At 44.7% G+C, this 19,688-nt stretch overlaps 1 protein-coding gene across 3 annotated transcripts in view; it reads left to right on the top strand.

The window, feature by feature from the left end:
* The window catches only part of LOC128878190 (uncharacterized), a 428,083-nt gene that overhangs the window by 189,901 nt on the left and 218,494 nt on the right, over positions 1–19,688 (top strand). The window contains exon 3 of one of the 3 annotated variants that reach the window (XR_008457354.1): positions 19,534–19,682. The exons of the other annotated variants lie outside the window; for them this stretch is intronic. The gene's annotated coding sequence lies outside the window, so the exon portion shown is untranslated. Of the gene's footprint in view, positions 1–19,533; positions 19,683–19,688 lie in introns of those variants that run through there. 3 annotated transcript variants of the gene reach the window in all.

The raw sequence follows: 19,688 nt of genomic DNA, 5'->3' as shown, positions 1-19,688 counted from the left end.
TGTAGTGTAAGGTGTAATCTTGGCTTGCAACATTGCTGTGTATGGAGTATTTTCGATTTTCAACATTGTTGCGTAAGGTATACTTTTGAAGTGGAACATTGTTGCACAAGATACACTTTGATTTGCAACTTTATTGCACAAGATCCTTTTTCTATTTGCAACATTGTTGCGTAAGGCACAGTCTTGAATTGCAACGTTGTTGCATAATGGACTCTTTCGATTTACAACTTTATTCTCTTTTGCAGGCGGCGTTAGGAAGTGTTAGGTCGTGTTAGGCGGTATTAGGAAGTGTTAGGATGTGTTCGATGGTATTAGGAAGTGCTAGGATGTATGAGAAGGTATTAGATGTTCCGACGTGTTATTGACTCGCTCTGTTGAACACCGTCACGTTCTGACGGTCGTCATCATGGTCTAATGATCACGATCACGGCTTGATGGTCACGGTCAAATTGATAATTTTTGTATAACGCACCTTATTAAAAGCTTAATAACACTTACATATAATAACAATAAATATGTGAATAACATAGTATTAAATATTTCACACTATACAAGTAGAAACTTAAGAAGTAGAAACAAATCTTACATGTGTATGAGGTCATTATGTTTCGCCGTATCGATTCATCAGTATAATAAATCGTTAGGACAAGGTACATCGTCGATGGCCTGGATAGCTCTGGGGTCGAATTCCGGTTCACCGGATCAATCGATCGACTTTTTGTCTGTCGCTAGTACGTATGTTTACGGTTTACGAAGAATCGTAACTGGTGAAAAAAAAAAATTGAAAGAACATTAAGCCGCACGAAGGTGCATCGGTACAATAATGTCAGTGCAAACGTGCATGAACGAGCATCCACATGTGCTTCTCCGCATGTGAGCGATCCATATCCATTCACATAGCGTTCGGTCGTTTGGGATTTCACTCTACAGGGTGCAACGATGCAAATTTGCATCGACTCAGTTTTATAAGAGCATCTGGTATGGACCTACCGAGCTGTGCGACAACTAACCGCCTCCAATTGGAATAGTTAAGCGAGGATGTACGGTAGATAGTAAAGAAAGACGTTGAAGTACATATATACTTGTTTGTCAATGTTTGATAGTGTTCTGTTAAAATGCTTATTATCAAACGAAAAAGTATTCCTTGTCTAATTGGCGTCGAGAAGGTCCGATAAATTGAGTAACGAAAATAATTATAACTGTACATTGAATTTAACCTTAACAAAAAAAAATGCAAAATTAAAAAACTATAATGAATTTTGGCAGAAAACGAAACTTAACTTATACTTCTATTTTAAATGGATTTAGAAAAATTAATAACTATTTGTTTTTGGGAGAAAGCGTAGAGAAAAACCGATACACGCGCTAGAGCGAACGAACTCGAATGGCCATTGCCGATCCCTCGTGGCGATCACGATGTCGACCGGCTGGCAAGATGGCGTCGCGTATGCGCGTTCTGAGACTCGGCGAGGCGTCACGTGTCGAGCAGATCCGTTGGCGGCGCTTTTTTCGCTTGCGAGCACAATTACCGAACAGATAGTATTTCATAATTTCTTATAGAACCAGAGATTTTTAATTAAGAAGAAGAAATTAAAATTGCTTCGCAATATTAAAATAAACTGTACACTTTCCAAATATCTGCTTAAATCTTACGTTTCGTGACGCTTGTTGAGGTTTATACCCAACGTAAATATACTTAAGTATCAACAAACAACGCGTTTCGCGATTCAAACACCGAGATATCAACTTTTCTCGTGTCTCGAATCTAAATTGTAAAATGTTAGAGGATATATCGCACCCATCTCTTTCCTCGTTCGTGGGCGCCTTGTTTATTAATCACGGGTGTCTGGAACTTTTACGTGATTTCGTGAGCGACACAAGGAGCGCTGATTGCGGCAAGTAAAGATGCATATCTAGAAGGCAGTGTGTAAACTCTTGGTTCGAGTGAAAAGATTGTGCGTGTACATAAAGGGGGTTGCGATCTGAGGCGTGTAAGTTACTATCTGACACCATAACTAGGGAACAATTGGAACAATTAAGTAGCGGGGAGCTCCGATCTCGATTGTGGTTGCTTGCGCCAGCAACCTGGAAATTTTATCGAAATTTATCATACGCGAGTTTCTACTCTGAGAAAAAACTTGACAGTTTACTTATCTAAATGTGATAAATGGATTGCAAATTTTATTTAATGTGTGCTAAACGCAACCGAATAATATCATTATGATATATTCGTATACTTTTAATGTATGTTATGTTCAACTATAGTATTATACTTATTATAATGTTTTCTATATTATTATATTATTATATTATTGTATTATTGTATTATTGTATTATTGTATTATTGTATTATTATTTTTTTTTTTTTTTTTTGGCGGGTGGAAAAACCTTCATAGGCACCGGGGCCCGGTGGACGATGCCAGCACCCGGTAGTGTGAAATTTCTACTAAAAAAAAACCACCCGCTTCCCACGTTAGCCCCCCGGACCAGACCCGTTTTCGCATAACAACAGTCCGGGGGCGTGGCATCTAGGCCCCGCTAGGGCCTCCGCCGGTCGGATAGTACCGAAGCTAGGGGGAGCCCGGAGTATCATCCAGGCATCCCTCCTCTCTCTTGCGACGCAGCACACGCTCCACGTAGTGCGCGACCGCTTCCCATTCGGTCGGCCCCCGCAGCATCACCCCCACGATGTTGTCGGGGATGACGTCTCCTACGAGGGCGCAGAGATCTACCCTATCTCTGGCGAAGCGGTCACACACGAAGAACGTATAGAGCGCGTCGTTCCTTGCTGCGTCGCAATACCGGCATCCCGGGGATCCGACCTTGCCCATCCTCGACAGGTACGCACGGAAGTATCCGTGACCTGTGAGGAACTGGGTGAGGTAAAAATTCACCTCACCATGGGTCCTGGATATCCAGGTGGCCAGATCCCCTATCAGCTGAGCCGTCCACCGACCCGGCTGGGCAGCCTCCCAGCGTTGCTGCCATGCGCGCAGCGTGGCTGCGCGCTCGTGGGACACGGCTTCGGCCCGCCCGGTCTCCGAGGAGCGTTGGAAGATGTTCTTCCGCTCGAATGCAAGCAGGACGATGGGTATTACCCCGGCGACCGCCTGCACTGCGAACTCGGAGACGGTCCTGCAGCTGCACGCCACCCGAAGCGCCCGCTGGCGCTGTACGGCAGACATGCAGGTTCTGTACTTACGGAGCCGAAGGGCATCTGCCCATATTTCGGCTCCGTACTGCAGGACGCTCTGGGTTGCCGAGAGCAAGAGTTTCCTCTTGCTCGGCTTCGGGCCGCCCACGTTTGCCATTAGTCGGCTAAGTGCTGTCGCCAACGACGCCGCCCTGACGGAGACCCTCCGGATATGTTCCGCGAAGCTGAGCTTGTTGTCCAAGACAACACCCAGATACTTCGCGGACCTCCGGGTCTGGATGGTCTCGGTCCCAACAGTCATCGGGACAATGGTGGGGATACGTCGGCGTGTCAGCATGACGATTTCCGTTTTCGGAATCGCCAGCTGCAGCCCGTGGTTCTCCATCCATCGCCCCACTCGGCGCATGACCTGGTTCAGCTTGTGCTGAGCCAGCTCGGCGGTCCGTGACGTGATGACCACGGCGACGTCGTCAGCATAGCCGACGAGGAACGAATCCTCTGGTATACCCATGCGGAAGAGGCTGTCGTACATGACGTTCCACAGGTCGGGCCCCATGACCGATCCCTGCGCAGCACCCGCAGTGATCGGTCGTTCACGGAGCCCGTCCGACGTCTCATACAACAGCTTTCGGTCCCGGAGATAATCCGCCATTACTGGCAGTAGATACTCTGGGAGCCGAAACGTTGTTTCCAACGCCTCCAACATGTCTGTCCACCGTGCCGTGTTGAACGCGTTCCGTACGTCCAGCGTCACCAGCAGGACGACGGGTCTCGCGGCGTGGCAAACCGTGTCGGCGACGCGTGCAGCGTCTACTACGCGCGAGATCGCGTTCACGGTGGACCTTCCTTTCCGGAAGCCGTACTGGTGGCCCGAAAGACCGCCAGCGGCCAAGATCGCCTCGTGCAACCGGGGTTTCACCAGTCTCTCCATCAGCAGCCCGCTTGTGTTTAGCAAACACAGCGGAGGATACGATGACGGAGATCCTGGTTCCCCTTTCCCCTTGCTGATCAACGCGAGCCGAGCGACCTTCCACTGCACCGGGAAAATACCCGTGTACAAGCACGCGTTGTACATGCGCAGCAGAAGGTCGGGACACCTCTTCGCAACCACGCGCAGGGCCTCGGACGGTATGCCTTGCGGGGCTTCATAGCTCTGGCCGTAACGGCGAGTTCCGCCGCCGTGAACATTGGGACGTCCGCCCCTGCCACCGGATCGAGGTCGTGTCTCCTCACCGGATGTGCAGGGAACAGAGCGTCCACAATGCTCCGCATCGTGGTTGCGTCCAGTTCTGGGCTCGCGGACAACCCACCGAGTCTTCGGGTGACGAGTTTGTACCCGTCGCCGAACGGATCTCGGTTAAGGTCGTCACAGAGATCGCGCCAACACCGCGCTTTACTCTGCTTGATCGCACGAGTTAAGGCTTTCTTGGCCGCCTTGTAGTCCTCTGACAGCACGGCGGCCTCCGGTCGACTTCGAGCTCGTTGAGCTCGTCGCCGGAGCCTCAGGGCTTCCCTTCTGAGAGAGGCGATCTGGTCGGTCCACCAGTACGCTTGCCGCCGGCCGGAGAATGGCCTCCTCCTTGGCATTGACTCATCGCATGCCCGTCGGATGAGGCTAAGGGTGCCGCGCACGATGGCTTCGGCACCTGCTCTATCGGACGGGTCACGCGGGGTCTGCGGCACGGCCTCCACGCCTGCCTGGAGAGTGGCGTAGAGCCTATCCTCATCCAGGCGAGAGGTGACGTATTCTCTCGGACGTCTAATCCCCGCAGGCCGCGCTTGCCGCTCGCCGATCAACTGGAAGGTGATGTAGCTATGATCGCTACCGGTGAAATCACCAAACACCCTCCAGTTCGCCGCTCTCTGGACCAGATCCTCAGACACTAGGGTGACATCTGGTATCGAGTCTCCGAATCCAGGGCGTCGGTACGTCGGCGTTGACCCCACGTTCAACACGACGAGTCTCAGTCTGGAGGCCATCTCGACGACCAACCTCCCCCTCGTGTCGGGGCGAGGCATCCTCCACTCGCAGGCTCGGGCGTTGAAGTCACCAGCCACGACAAGCCCACGGGACTTGTCGCGTAGGGTGTCCTCCAGCACGTCGAGCTTTCCCCGAAATTCGGAGATGCTATCATTCGGGGACAGATAACAGCTGACGTACGTGAGGACACCGCTGGTGACCCAGCCGTGTCCCGCAGCAGCCCCATGAGAGTCTATACGGACTCTCCGTGGATCCGTGATCCACACTGCCGCGGTGCCGAGATCATCCCTGAACCAGGTGGAGCAGTCCCGATCGCAGTACTGCTCGCTTGCGATGACGACCGCAGCCTGCTTCTCCATAGCAAGCTGCGTTAGCAAGTCATCGGCAAGTCGACACCGGTTCAGGTTTTCCTGGAGGATCCTTACCGTGGCCGCGAAGAGGGCTTACCCTTCTTTGCTCCTTTTTCCCCGCGCACAAATGGCAGTGGGGGACCTCGCACGCCGCCTCCTTGTTGCCATCCTTGACGCACTTCCGGCAAGCGTTGCTCCGGTCCAGGCCTTTACACTCTCTACGAGTGTGTCCGTAGCCCAGGCACCGGAAGCAACGCTGAACCTCCGTCCAGCGCCGGATGCGGCAATTCACCCAGCCGATCTTGAGTTTGGCGGCGGCCAGGAGCTTAACGGCAGCTCCTTCGCCAAGCTCCACCACGGCCTTCCGCAGCTCTCGGGGGTTCGTCGCGAAAACGGAGACGCGGACTTCCTCCGGCGACTCCCCTGTCACCCACGCGACCGCGTCCACGACCTCCCCTGAGGTCGTGAAGCAATCAAGATCGAGGATTTCGACCGTCGCGCGGGGTTTCAGGCTCCGTACTGTCGCGGTGTCTCCCACCGCCGTCTGGAGCGCGGACTGGAACCTGGCGCTGTCCCCACAGCGCCCAAGCTCCAGAAGGACGGCCCCTTCCCGCGTCCTCCTTATTTGGCGGACCTCCGTGTCCGCTTCCTCCGGCCGGACCTGGCGACGTATCGCGCCCATAATGGACGCATACGTCGCGCCCTCAGCCGGCTTTAGGGCAGCGCCTTCTCCTCTTCTTCCTCTTTCGCCTTTCGTCGACGGTACGCTGCTCCTTTGAAGGAGCAGAGTTTCTCAGTGCCGTCGACGTTGGCGCAGGTTTGGCAGATAACTGCCCCTTCGCGCCCCCTCGTGGCCTTGGAACTGGAGGAGGGGGAACAGAAGGTCTATTATCTGCCCTCTTCCTTCTCCCCACAACCGTGGACCATTTTTCTTGGTCCACGGCCGGCTTCTTCTTCGCCCTGGCAGCCTATTCCTCTGGGCTGGAAACCACGGCCCTGTCTGGTTTCCGATCAGGCCGTGTTCGAGGCGCGGGTTTGTTCCCGGATGGCGGCGCAGTGAGCGTGCCGAGGGCCCGCAGCATGTGGAGGACACGCTGTCTCTCCACTAGCCCATGGCCCAGGGCGTCCACCGCCTCCGCCAGCTTCTGCATTCCGTCCTTGATGTCCATGCTGACATTCCTCTGTTTGAGGGATGCCTGTCGCATGACATCAAGGACGGTTTTCATCGCCGCTATTTGTGAGCTCTCCGCTCGCTCGAGGGTTGCCAAAGTTCTGAACGCCCGGTTTCCGATACCGTGGCCGTTGGCATCGGCGCGTTCAGAACTGGCCACATTTTCTGGCCCACAAAAGCCAGGATTCCGCAGCGGAGGTACCTGGCCTGGGACACTTTCACGGCATCTCCCCCGCTGAGTTGGGGAGATACTGCGGCCACTTCCTGACGGACAGGGCTCCGGACCAGGCTCCGAGGCGGCACGAATGGATTGTCATCCGTGCCGCGTCGCCTCCGGCGGCCACCGTCCGACGATGTGGACATCTGTCTCGTCCTCCGGACGGATCCGGAGACGTTCGTCCCTTCACTTGTAGCATTTAATGCTACGCAGGCCAAGTGGTCAACCTGCGTAGCACTGCGGTCGTCAGATAAGGACGTCCTGGGGCCCGCTTGCTCACCCCTGACGGATGCCGGTACTGGGGATCCGACCCCCTGCACCATAGATTTCTCCTCCCTGTATGAAATCTCCATGATTGGTTTTTGATTCGGGGTTTCCTCCCCTAGTGTTTGGTCCGCGGGAGCTATTTTATTTCACTCCTACCCCCCACGCACTCCGAAGAGTACGTGGCGAGCGTTCCCCTATCCGCCACCTGGGGACGCGCCGCGTCGGGGTATCACCTCCTCGCCTGACCTGGTCGCCCAGGCCAGGTGCGCGGTATTATTGCATTATTGTATTATTGTATTGTTCTATTATTCTATTATTATATTATACTATATATTCGTATACTTTCAATGTATGTTGGGTTCAACTGTAGTATTATATTTATTATGGTATTTGTTTATATTTTTAGTATTCATAATATTATATTCAGCTCAAATATATATCATGTATATTTTATAAGATTTTTCTATATTATTGCACGTCGTAAATGCAAATAATCTGCATTCTTGTGATAAGGTATAAAATAAGAACAACTGGATGTAATATTTTTTAAATTGTTTTTGTTATAAGTTAGAGTAATATTTTGTTAATTGGTCGTCAGAGGTGGAAATGGATCTATTGATTAGGAAGGTGTACTTACACATTTTTGTAATAATAAAATATAAACAGAATGTTTGTGTACTTTAATTAAAAATATTATTTACCTCCAAAATTTCCCTATAATTACTAATCTTGCCCAATCTAGATTAAACTTTTTTCAGTTGCTTTTTATTACTGGTTTTTTGCTGTTATTAATTGTTCGTATTCTTCATCAATCACTATTATTTACCAGAAAGCAGCTTAAAAAACTTCCAGCTAACAAGAAATATGCATCAAATTAAACCTGTGTTGGGCACACTTAACACAAACTTCTATAATTCTGTACATTTTAGGAAGTTTGAAAAACCATTTTATAGAATATTATGAAATATTCTAAATATTTTAAAAATACAATTATCGAACTGGTATTTCGAACGGGTTAAACCAGCACACTCACCTAAGTCTGGAATAAATTTGTCGTTTGCTGTTGTAAATTATTAGTATCTTTCTTCATCAATCACAATTATTGATCACAAAACAGCTTGGAAGACTTTCAGCTACTGTGCGTTCACAACAAGTTGCCGAGGCAAACTCATTTTCTTTCTCACTCTGTCCCTCTCTCCTGCTACCATGCGCTACATCGTTATTGGCTACGGCCAATGACAAAGGACGACAGCGAACATATCGAGACAGAGTGAAACAGAATGACGACTTTACAGCATTAGCGTAGCCTCCTAATCAAAGTGCCAACTATTAAGGGTGTTTATATTAACATACAGTCCTATAAATACTTAAAGGCAACGAAAATCCGAGAATGATTAAAAAAAGAAGACTGAAGCCAACAGCATCACTATGTTGCGGCAATAGATACAACTTATAAATTGTATCTTTTTCTAGTTTATACTAAATATATCCAGGGGGTTTATCCAAAGGTCGGTACCTAAGCCAAGGGGCCTCACCCGACCCCACACGAAGGTGATGGGTTTGTAGAACGACAATCGGCGCCTAATAACTGATTATTAGTACCAGTACCACTGGTAGGGGTTCTTATTCTATCGAACTCACACAGGCCGACCGGGAAAGAAAATGGAAAGACAAGCCCTCTCCATTATTACACTTCATCGAGGCAAGTACTCGGAAACCTCGTAAAACTCTAGTCTCCAGCAATTGTAAGGAGTTTTGCTCTAGGGTTCTCTTATTCTGGGGAGGTCTAGCACCATCGACCACCCCAGGGAACGGACCTCCTGATACTAAATATAATGGGAACCCACGCCAATGCTGTGAAATCAGTTCATCTCACTCTGTCCCGATATACTCGCCGTCGTCTCTTGTCACTCCCCGCAGCCAATGACGACACAGCGCATGGTGTCAGGAAAGGTGGAACAGAGTGGGAACCTTGTCCTTGGCTCGCCAACATGTTGTGAACGCAGAGTATAGACGCTTGCTGATCGGTTGGCGCACGATCTCCAAACTAGAGGAGTACTGGGGACAGGGAATCGTTCGGTCCTCCAGAGAAAGGGACGTTCGGTCCGCCTAAACTTCCCCCTTTTTTCGAGCAGTCACACTGCATAGGCGTATTCTGATACCTGAATAGTGACCTGGCTCCGTCGTTCGTGCGGGCGTCCGGTGCTCGAGGGTTAACCTGACGCCAATAATTACTATTGCCCTCTCACTCTATCTTGTTCACGGTCTTCGTCTCGCGGTAGCGTTTGCCTAGGTCGATACCGAAAATGCGTATTTTGACCTGGCCAATACCGAAGATGCGTGCGGGTAGGGGTGTCAACCTTACGCGCACCAACTATACATCAGGTAACAATACCCAGAAGTACGCATGAAAAAACCTTATACTCTAAAATTTCAGAAGCCATATATCCCGAACACATCGCTTAAAATCATCCAATCGACGTGGCAGCTTCCTCTTCTATGCCAAAATATACTGACCGACAAAATTAAAGGGACACTTTTTTAAAACGTCATATCTATGGGAGTTTTTAACCGATTTTGGAGAAACTTCGCGAGGAGTAGTTTTGAAGTGTCTTCTAAATGTGCGCAAAGTTGCATTGGCGAGGGTTGATACGAAGGGAGGGGTTAAGTCACCCCCGTAAAGAGGGGCACGTCGAAAAACGCCACTTCTGAAGAGGCCAGGGGTGACGGAAGGGATTGAAAAAATAAAAAAAACCTTTGGGGCGACCCTCCTCGATGTCCTCAACAAAATGCACCCCTCAAAATTCCTCTCGAGCAAACCCACCCCTCACAACACCCCATCCCCTCCAAAATCCACAATTTTTGGACTTCAGTCCCGAATTTGGGCTCAATGCATTCCCTGGAATCTCCTCATCCAGGAAATTCCAACGCCCACGCCGTGCGCCCCATAGGCACCCCTTGGAAGGATGGAACAGTTCGCCACTTTTTAACACCCTTCGTAAGGGAACACTTCCACACCTCGAAGGGCGGTGAAATTCAGCATGTTTATTCTCGGTACATTAAGGATCAATGTCATTTAAAGCTCGTTTCGAAAACTGCCCCTGGAACTGAACAGGCTGGCCCGGAGTTAGGGGTGGTCCACCCACAGGTGTAGGGGTTGGAACGATGTTTCGTTGCGTGAAACACATGTGATACGGTCCAAGGCATTTTAGTGACACAGTTTTGATGTCTTTTCCCCGCGTAGATAGCATTAAAATACGAAAATGACGTTTTTTTTGGAAAACCCACCCGCGAGTTTAGGCCTGTGTACCAGGTGAATGAGTAACCACACGTCAACCACGCTGTTCGTGGAAACGGACGCGCGAATGCTTTATTAACAGGTCCCCAAAAATTCAGATATTTTGAATCACGCTTTCATTGTCAAATCGGAGTAGATTCGAAAGAGTATTAAGTGGGCCGGACGGAACCGGCATGCAGAAGTGGAGCGAGGACCTGCAGCCGTACGTGGTCAGCCCACGTTAAATTGGAATCCGGTCTGGTCTGACCACGTACGGCAATATTTTTCGATCCAGCTGCTCGAGTCGCAAGAACGTCTGCCATTTTAAAATATGTTCATTCCTGAGAAAGCTTCTCCACCCTTCCACCAAACGCGAAGGATGCGTTCTCAGGGCTAATATCGGAGACTACATCGAGAAGCATCTTTCGGTTCGAGTAAGCGCGATATTTCCTCGGCGATAGGGTACGCAGCGAATCGGGTCTCCTGTAAAAAGGTAGTAAGGCGGTCGTAAATCTATAAACGTACATGGAACAATACATCCGGCCGGCACATAAATTTCTCTCCTCCTTTTTCCACGACCGCCACCTCTCCCCCTCCGGTGCACCGCGAGCGACGTATCGCACATACCATTCGTAGATGAAACTACATTTTCATCACTTTCGGGATCAATAGTGCATCGCGGCGGATGCATCCGCATCGCGAGCCTTCTCGTGTCTCTTATTGTGGCTGAAGAATAGCTGCAATCCCGAAACATCCGTAGATTCTCTGACCTCTTTCAAGAGAGCCTCCTTCGCGCACCTCCACCTCCCCTTGTACACCTCCCCACCTCGCAGTCCCTGTTCCAGTATTTCTGTTCTCCGCGGAGCACCTTTTACTTAGCCCGGGCCAAGCGTGTATTTCCGTGTGCACACACCGTTCGAGTGCCATCCGCCGTGGAACTTTCCACCTCCGCGCGTCTTCGCGTTTTCTAGTAATTCTATGGAACGGTAAAATGCTTTTCCGACCCCTCGAAACGCGGAGGGAGTCAAGGTGGTTGGAGGATAAGGAGGAAGTACAGGGAGGAGGACGTTGTCGATTCTACGATGTATGTAATGAGTGTTCTTACCTTGTTTCCAGACGTAATAGAATTACCACCACCCCGGAACGGAACTGTCGCGGTGTTCAGTTACGAACGACGACGGGGACAGTCTTTATGGCATCGAATCAGGCGGGAAGTCTGAAAAATGAAAAAAGAAATCCACTATTTGTAACGCATAATTTATTGTGTTACAATAATAGAGAAAAAGAGAGGTCAGATTTAGTTCTTTAAGTTGTCACGGAAAGTCCGGCGGGTGGACTTTCGCGAACGGGGAGTCGACTCAAGGTCGATTCAGACTATAGGACACGGACCGTCACGTTCGGGCAACGACACGTACCGGCACCGACACGACAAAACATTAAAACACGCGTTTTAATGGAACTATCCACACTTAACAGACACCGACCTGAATGTTCCGTCATCGAGAATAGTGTGAATAGTTCCATTAAAACGCGTGTTTTAATGTTTTGTCGTGTCAGTGCTGGTACGTGTCGTTGCCGGAACGTGACGGTCAGTGTCGTATAGTCTGAATCGTCCTTCAGTCGATCGCCAGAGTTGCGAATGCTAGACGGGCGCGGAACTTAGCCTATGTGTAAATTGATGATTGTATAATGTTGCTGAAGATGATGCAACGGTGATGATAGTGATATAATAATAATGGAAATGGTAGATTTATAATTGTGGTACAATTTCGACGATATTGTTGTGATATTGTCAGTGATGACGATGATGAAGATGATGATGATTATACAATCATCAATTTTATCATGTTGATAAAGATGATGCAATGATGCAATGATTGCAATGTTGATAAAGATGATGATTGGGATATAATAATAGTGGCAATGGTAGGTTTATAATTGTGATGGTACAATTTCAACGATATTGTTGATATTGTTAATGATGATGATGATATGATGACAATGAAAGTGATGAAATTGATGATTGTATGTATATATGTACAATTGCAACGATATTGTTGTGACATTGTCAATGATGCTGATGATATGATGACGATGAATACGATGCAATTTTTGTATTCGAAAATATCTTAAATTAACAATGTCACGACTATGTAGCTTTTTACAGGAATATTCCATGGTGACAACTCTACCTCAGAGATGGGTTTTTCGAAATTCACAACACGAGCATTTTTTAGTAACATTTTATATCCTTTAAACGCTTGCGAGAGTATTTTTTATTTTTCAAAACCTAGTTAACTTTTTATACATGCAAAATGGACGTTCTGCAAGTGTAGAGGGTGTTCGAATCGTTGCCATTTTGAGTGAAATTATTTTTTCAAGAATATCTCTCGCTAGCACTTAGATAATTTAATATGTTATTACTAAATGGTTAATTTTCAAAAGCAACAAGGCTTAGAAGAGTAACTATAGCGGCTGATTGAATGTTGGTGGCGGGTGTGCGAACCTTTGTAATAGTATGCTATTTTTAGTTCTATATGTATATGTGAGAAAGGCGTATTTTGAATATAAGATTTATACATTACTTTTTGAATAAAAATTGGGATTTCACCCTATAAAATGAAATTATATTGAATGTTGGACGAGTCAAAGCTGATCTCTGTCACTGTTTTCGTGAATAAATGTTAATAATACAGAAATATTCTGTGTTCTTATAAAAAAGGAGTGGTCTATGGTCATTATCTCGAGTGAAAACTGTACATATCTATAGCAGATTGTACTGTAGAATGAAATTATATTTAATGTTGAACAAGTCAAAGCTGATCTCTGTCACTGTCCTCGCGAATAAATATTAATAATACAGAAGTATTCTGTGTTCTTATAAAAGGATTATACTATAGGGCCTGAATTTCTGATTGGACTTCGTACATTACACAATAAATAATATACAATAAAATGAAAGTCTGTTTGGACTTAATACCTTAAATAATAAATGATAGAAAATATAATAAAATTCACTTTGCTCCATAATATTCTCTCTTCATATTCTCTTAATAATTAAGATTCTATTTATAACCTTTCTACAAATTGAAAAGTGCTACGATTCACTAAAGTGTTTCAACGTTCGCTGGAACGTTATTTAACATCAACTAACGAAACACTTTGAGCACGGCGAATTCAAATCGTTCCGATCGCGGATGTAATTTAACTTCTCTGGAATTAAAGTTCCAAGATTAAAATGTAATCTACAGCAGACCCTCTCAGATTGCCGAAGTAATACTGTACCGAGAAGTTATAAAGACTTGCAAATAGTTTGCCGAAAGTTTGTGGAATTATCATCGAATAAGAAAACGACACTTTGAGACAAACGAAGTTGAACGAAATGGAGTAAATATTAAGAATAATTAATGCGCGAATAAATCTACGTAAATTTGGTAAAAAATGAATTTAATTGCTATTGGCTTATTTCGCGAGAAATGTACTCGTTTCTGGAACTGTAACGAGTGGTGCCATGTTCCTGAACAGTAGACGTGAAGATAAAACTGAAAATAGAACCTGGCCAAAGCGAACGAGATTTCTGTATACTCGTATGTGTCTCTGAATACGTCGGCTTCCAGTTTCTGGCTTTAGATTTTTAGTAATTATTCATTCACCCTGTAGAAGGGTACCAAAGCCACCACTTTCGACTTAATTATAAATCTGAACGTGTTTATTCCTGGCATGACTTCTGGAACCATTTCAAACCACGCTCGAATCTTAATTTCGTCGGATTCGAATTAGACGACTTGCCATCCAAGCCATACAAGCTAGAAAAAACGATGATAAATGTAATAATAATGTTTTCCTTTCTCCGTTCGAGTTATCTTCAATAAAATTTCATCCGAGAACAATACCCAATATTGAATTTACGAATCGGAGCAAATAAAAGTTACTCTCCTTTATTTAATTTCCGGTCAATGTTTGCAGGAACCTTTCAGTTACTTAGAACTCGCGACTCTCATCTTCTGCAACACTTACGTCAAGGAAAAAACCTTTAGGAGAAGTGTTGTTTAATTGGAAGACTTTTGTGAGGCACATAACGACTGTGCTACTTGATGCCTTTTAGATCCTTTTTAATTTGCACGAGAGGTGCCCCTCGAAAGAGACGAAACATTCGAACTTTCGTTAACAATCCCAGTACCTGAAGAGTAAATCAACACTTTGTCAAGCTATCAGCTCAGAGTTACACGATAAAGTTACATGAAGTTCCTGTTTCGACTGAAAGTCGAAAACATTAGTAAAGATTTTAATATCGAATGCGAATCGGTCGCGAATTTTTATACATCGTGAATTTGAAAAGTAATGAAGAAGTATTTTGTTATTTATAATATTTCAAATCTAATATATTCAAGGTATAATTATTTTCTCTTTCTAAATTATCATAACGTGTATTAATTTTTTTCTATTAAAATATAGAAAAATGGATGGTTTGGATTGTTGTTTATTGCTTTTTAAATTCATGGCAAAAGTCTTGCTATCAATGAAGATAGACACGAACTGAAAATTTCATTACACTTCCTTACCATCCCATGCAGCCCATTATTCGAGATCAGACAACTATAAAACTTTTCTTCGAGAGGTTTTATTGCAGCTCCAATAATACCTAGATTCTAGACACTATCAGAAGAATAAAACTTTGGAAGAAACTTTGCCCTCGGAGCTCACGTTACCGATAGAGAGGGGTACATGTCTCGTAATTTTGCTTTTCCTCTAAGTATTTCAAGTTTTATAGTAATCGACTTATTCCCCTATCCAAGTGCATGATCATCAAATAAATGTTCTCCAATGGTGAAACTTTTCTCAAGGAAATCTATGCATAGTTAATATTTTAGTAAGAGATTTTAAAACGTGTGATTCAAACCCAGACCTAACTCAGACCTAACCTTGAACTATTTACTGAATTATTTATTTATTGAATTATTTACTGAATTATTCTCTAAATAAATTAAATAAAGATTGTTGGACATTTTGGAAGGCAGTCCTTTAACATGAATTCTATCGTGTTATTTAAGGGAGGAAAAGCATATTTCAAGACAAAGTACAGGCTAATTTGAGGCAATATATTATCTCAAAATTCAGTGTGTTCGCCGACCGAACCACCGTGACAAACTTTTAAAAGCACGAATATTACCACATAAAATACACTTTGTAAAATATAATTCAGCAAATATCACACTGGATAAGGAAGCCTTGGAACTAAAAATTTCAATAAAAACAAACGGAAGTACAACAAACATTTTCTCAATCTCCAACCACCCCCATATACCTGACACTGAAATAAACACCAGTTACTCAGCCTCCTATAAGTGTTTTTTCCCTGGAACATCCCTCGAATCCAATGAACCGTTTCGTATACCCCTAATTTTGCACCTAAAAATGTCAATATAAACAAATACAAGTACAATAAAATATTCTCTCAATCCTCAACCACCATATACCTGATGTTGGAACAGACACCAGTTATTCTGCCTCCTATAAGTGTTTTTTCCCTGGAACATCCCTCGAATCCAATGAACCGTTTCGTATATCCGTAATTCAGCCGGATTTTCGCGGCGCCGTGCACACATGCATACACCCACGCCACCGTTACATTGGCCGTATATAAAGTTTCATTGTGCTGTCTTCTCCGCGCCTACCTCTCTTATTTTTCTGTAATTCGATACGTCGGGGAAAATTGCTATCGTAGTTGCGGTAATGCTTTCGATCCACCTCCCCTCCCCTCCCCTCCTTGCCACACATAAATATTTCCATTGTGCGATGTCGATTTCTTGCCCGATTATTCGAGCAGATCAACGCCTGGTAAATCGATTTTTATGTGGTGTGGGCGTGCCTCGCCGCAACTCGCTGGCCCTGAAAGGAAAGGATTATACCGGATCGAGCGTAAATAACGACGTACATTTACTGGAAAAGGGAATATACCCCCGATCTCCTACTGTATAGGGTGTCCGCGAACGTTTCGGTCTCCTGGATACTTTTGTTGCGGGTATTGGACGTCTATGTGGAAATAAGGAATCACGTGAGCGATTCGAGAATATGTACAAGGGATGTGAATTATTCTTTGCTCTTTGTCTGTGGTATTATGTAGGATTTCTTTGGGAAGGGAGAAGAGTTTTTGGAATTTTTAGGTCGTTTTATTGTGGTTCCGTCTGCTGGGTATTAGATTGTTTTCAGGAAAACTTTGTGGAGCAATTCTTGTATGAAAGTTTCATCCCTTCGTGAGATACTAAATAACTCTTCTATAAACGAAACATAGTGGATTTACCACCGCCTCACAGTGTATAATACAAGTCAATATTTTTAGAAACATTAAAAAAGGTTCCCATAGATTTGAAGTATTGAGTGATACGAGTGAAAGGTGTACAAAATTAGAGAGCCCATAACTTCTGAGTTTGCCACGAAAAATATTTTGAAAATACTACAATTGTATCATCAATATATATATAATTTCATTTATATTTTGTCGGTAAAACAGAATGCACTGCCAATAAAACAGAACGTCCTATTTTATTGACAAAATATTCTGTTTCACCTACAGCGTATCTACATCTCGCACCCTCAATCAGCTGTACTTCCGAAAGTTCGTGAACTCCCACGTTTCCGAGTTAGAGAAACGTTGGGTAAGGGTGGGGCTAGCGGTCTGCAGATTCTCGAACAAAATTAAAACTTCTCCGGGACGGATCATCTTCTGGTAACTACCAACAAGTCATATTTCTGTCGAAACGTGCGTCCCCTCGTTTGTCATACTCTTCGACCGGTTTCTCGGAAGCAATTCGAGAAGCGCAAATAACTTGTGGAGGGTGGGGGGAGGGGACGGTAGAGGGGAGTAGAGGTGGTGGAGTACCACCGACGGAGTTTACGCGCCAAACTTCTCCCTCCGAATCAGCTGCGAGTGCATTTTTCAAACAACTTGTTGACACTTATGCAACGTGGCGGTACAAGCGCACGGGATGCATACAACTTTTATGCTTTATCGTGCCACACGGCGAAAGTTTCCGAAATAGCAGAACGGCCGATTCACGTGCAGACAATGAAGACGCCAACATATGGCAAACCCCCCCCCCCCCCCTCGCCCAAACCATCTGCAACCAGAATTTCATTCGATTGTACGCCCACGGAAATAAGTTTTGATATTATTTCGGAGTTGCTGAATCCATTCGACGCCTGCTACGTTCCGCGAAGATATTCGAGGAAGTTGTCGGGAGAAATTTGTACGAGAAAGCCTCGGGATGTAATGTTTGCGTTAGGCTGCGCCTGTGTGAAATCACTGGGTCGAAATGGAAAGGATGAGATTTTGGGAAATGGAACGTTGGTTCGTTGAATGCTTCGTATTTGTGAAGTATTTAAGTTTTTTAAATACTTTGATTACAGGAAAATCTGAGTAGGTGTCGCTTGGCTCGGAGTGAGCTACGATACTTACAGAACAGGGTATGTGAACTGCAATTTTCTCTTGCAGCAAACCTGCATTACAGTTTGTTTACAATGAATCCTTTCAAAGTGGAAATTATTTAATTTCTAACTATGACAGTTAGAGAACACGGTGGGTGAAATTTAATAAGTTTATCCTAAATCTCTTGTTCTCTTTACAAGCTCATCGAGAAAGCCAATTTTCATTATGGATCTTCTGTTCGTTAACTTCTTAAGAGTTTGACAAACTTCCTTCCTTAACACAAACAATAAAAATGAAAATACATATCTTTTACCACACTCTGGTAGTTACTGTTCTCAATTAAATCTGTCTTAAATCAATATTACGACTGGTAACCATATGCTACCATTTGGCTTTTTGTATTTCTGCTGTTTGCAAGAATTTTTTAGTCGCTATTCCTAACGCCATAGCAGGAATGCTGCAAGTGACGGTCAACTGACAGACTGATTGACTTGCGCCTGTAGCGACTGGTGTTTATATTAATTGGCTATTCGCGAAAGACTGTTTCCAGATTTTCCGCGCGTCAAACGTCATCTAGGGGAATTTCAATGATTTTTTAAGCTTTGCCAGTGGATTTTCCACGGCGAGAATTTTCCTATACATTATTTTGAAAATTATTAAAAACTAGCCTAGTACTAGTCATTGTAAATTATTACTAAATAAATTGTTTGCAAGCGTAAATTTCATTACTTCCACTGCTCCAGAACACACCTTTAGTTAAAATCGTCAAATAGACCTCGCAGCTCTTTGCCTAAATGGTTGCTGCACTACTAATAATATTTACGAAAGAACATCAAACTACCCAAATACCGCAAATACTTCCTCTCCCAGTTATATAAATATAAATATTGGCGATTCCATGTTAAAGGAACGATTCCAACGTTCGAGGGATGCAAACATTATTTGGCATTGCTGGAAAAGCGAAGTAGAAGAATCATAGAAATTAAATGTGTCCTCTAATATTTATCATTAACGTAATCGGTAAATGTTTTACGAATATTTGTTTGGTGATGTTATTCATCCAAGTCATAATTTTAAGACATACTATCACCAGATCTATGTTTGTATGATATTACATCTATAAATAATAATAGCATCTAATAATAATATTTAGGACACAGGAAATGATCTATGAAACCAATTTCACGCAGTCAACGTGTTAACAGTATATATCAACAAGCCAAAGGTGTTAGGAACACTGTGTGTAGATTCTTCGTCTAGCCACTAAATATCCTCGCGTTTAAGACAGGCGTTTCCACGCAGGTAGCCTTACTAACGAGTCTGTTATAGCAAGATTAAGCTTAGTTGTCCGCTCAGGGCCATTTCGGTGACTGTAAATTACGTCAGACACGAGTCTCCTCTTATGACGTCCCAGGTTGCTTCTCTTGTTAAGAGATATTGTGCTTGTAGATTTGCGAGAAGAAACGTGATGTTGAATAACGTTGTAGTACAAACTGTAACATGGATTTGCTTTTTAAATAATTAATTTAATTAATCAGAGGAAAATAAATAGTTACAGAAATGATATAATTTCTTCTGATTTAAATAAATGATTACTCACAAATGGACTTTATTCTAATAATTCTAAGAACAATTCTAAGTTTCATCGCACTTCTTTGTCACTAATTCGATCATTTCTCTTCTGTTTCAGGTAAGCCACGAATCCATAGCTAACTCCTGAATAAATTGACCAGCGCAGGTATTTGTCATTATTATATATTCTTAAGTATCCCATGAAATCTTTCCATGGCATTGATTTCTCGTATAAAAAGAAATCGAAAAGTCCTTTACCATTTTCCAATCTGA

This window comes from Hylaeus volcanicus, chromosome 6 (genome assembly GCF_026283585.1).
Source record: "Hylaeus volcanicus isolate JK05 chromosome 6, UHH_iyHylVolc1.0_haploid, whole genome shotgun sequence".
Classification (NCBI taxonomy): Eukaryota; Metazoa; Arthropoda; class Insecta; order Hymenoptera; family Colletidae; genus Hylaeus; species Hylaeus volcanicus.
This window is presented reverse-complemented; position numbering and strand designations above follow the sequence as displayed.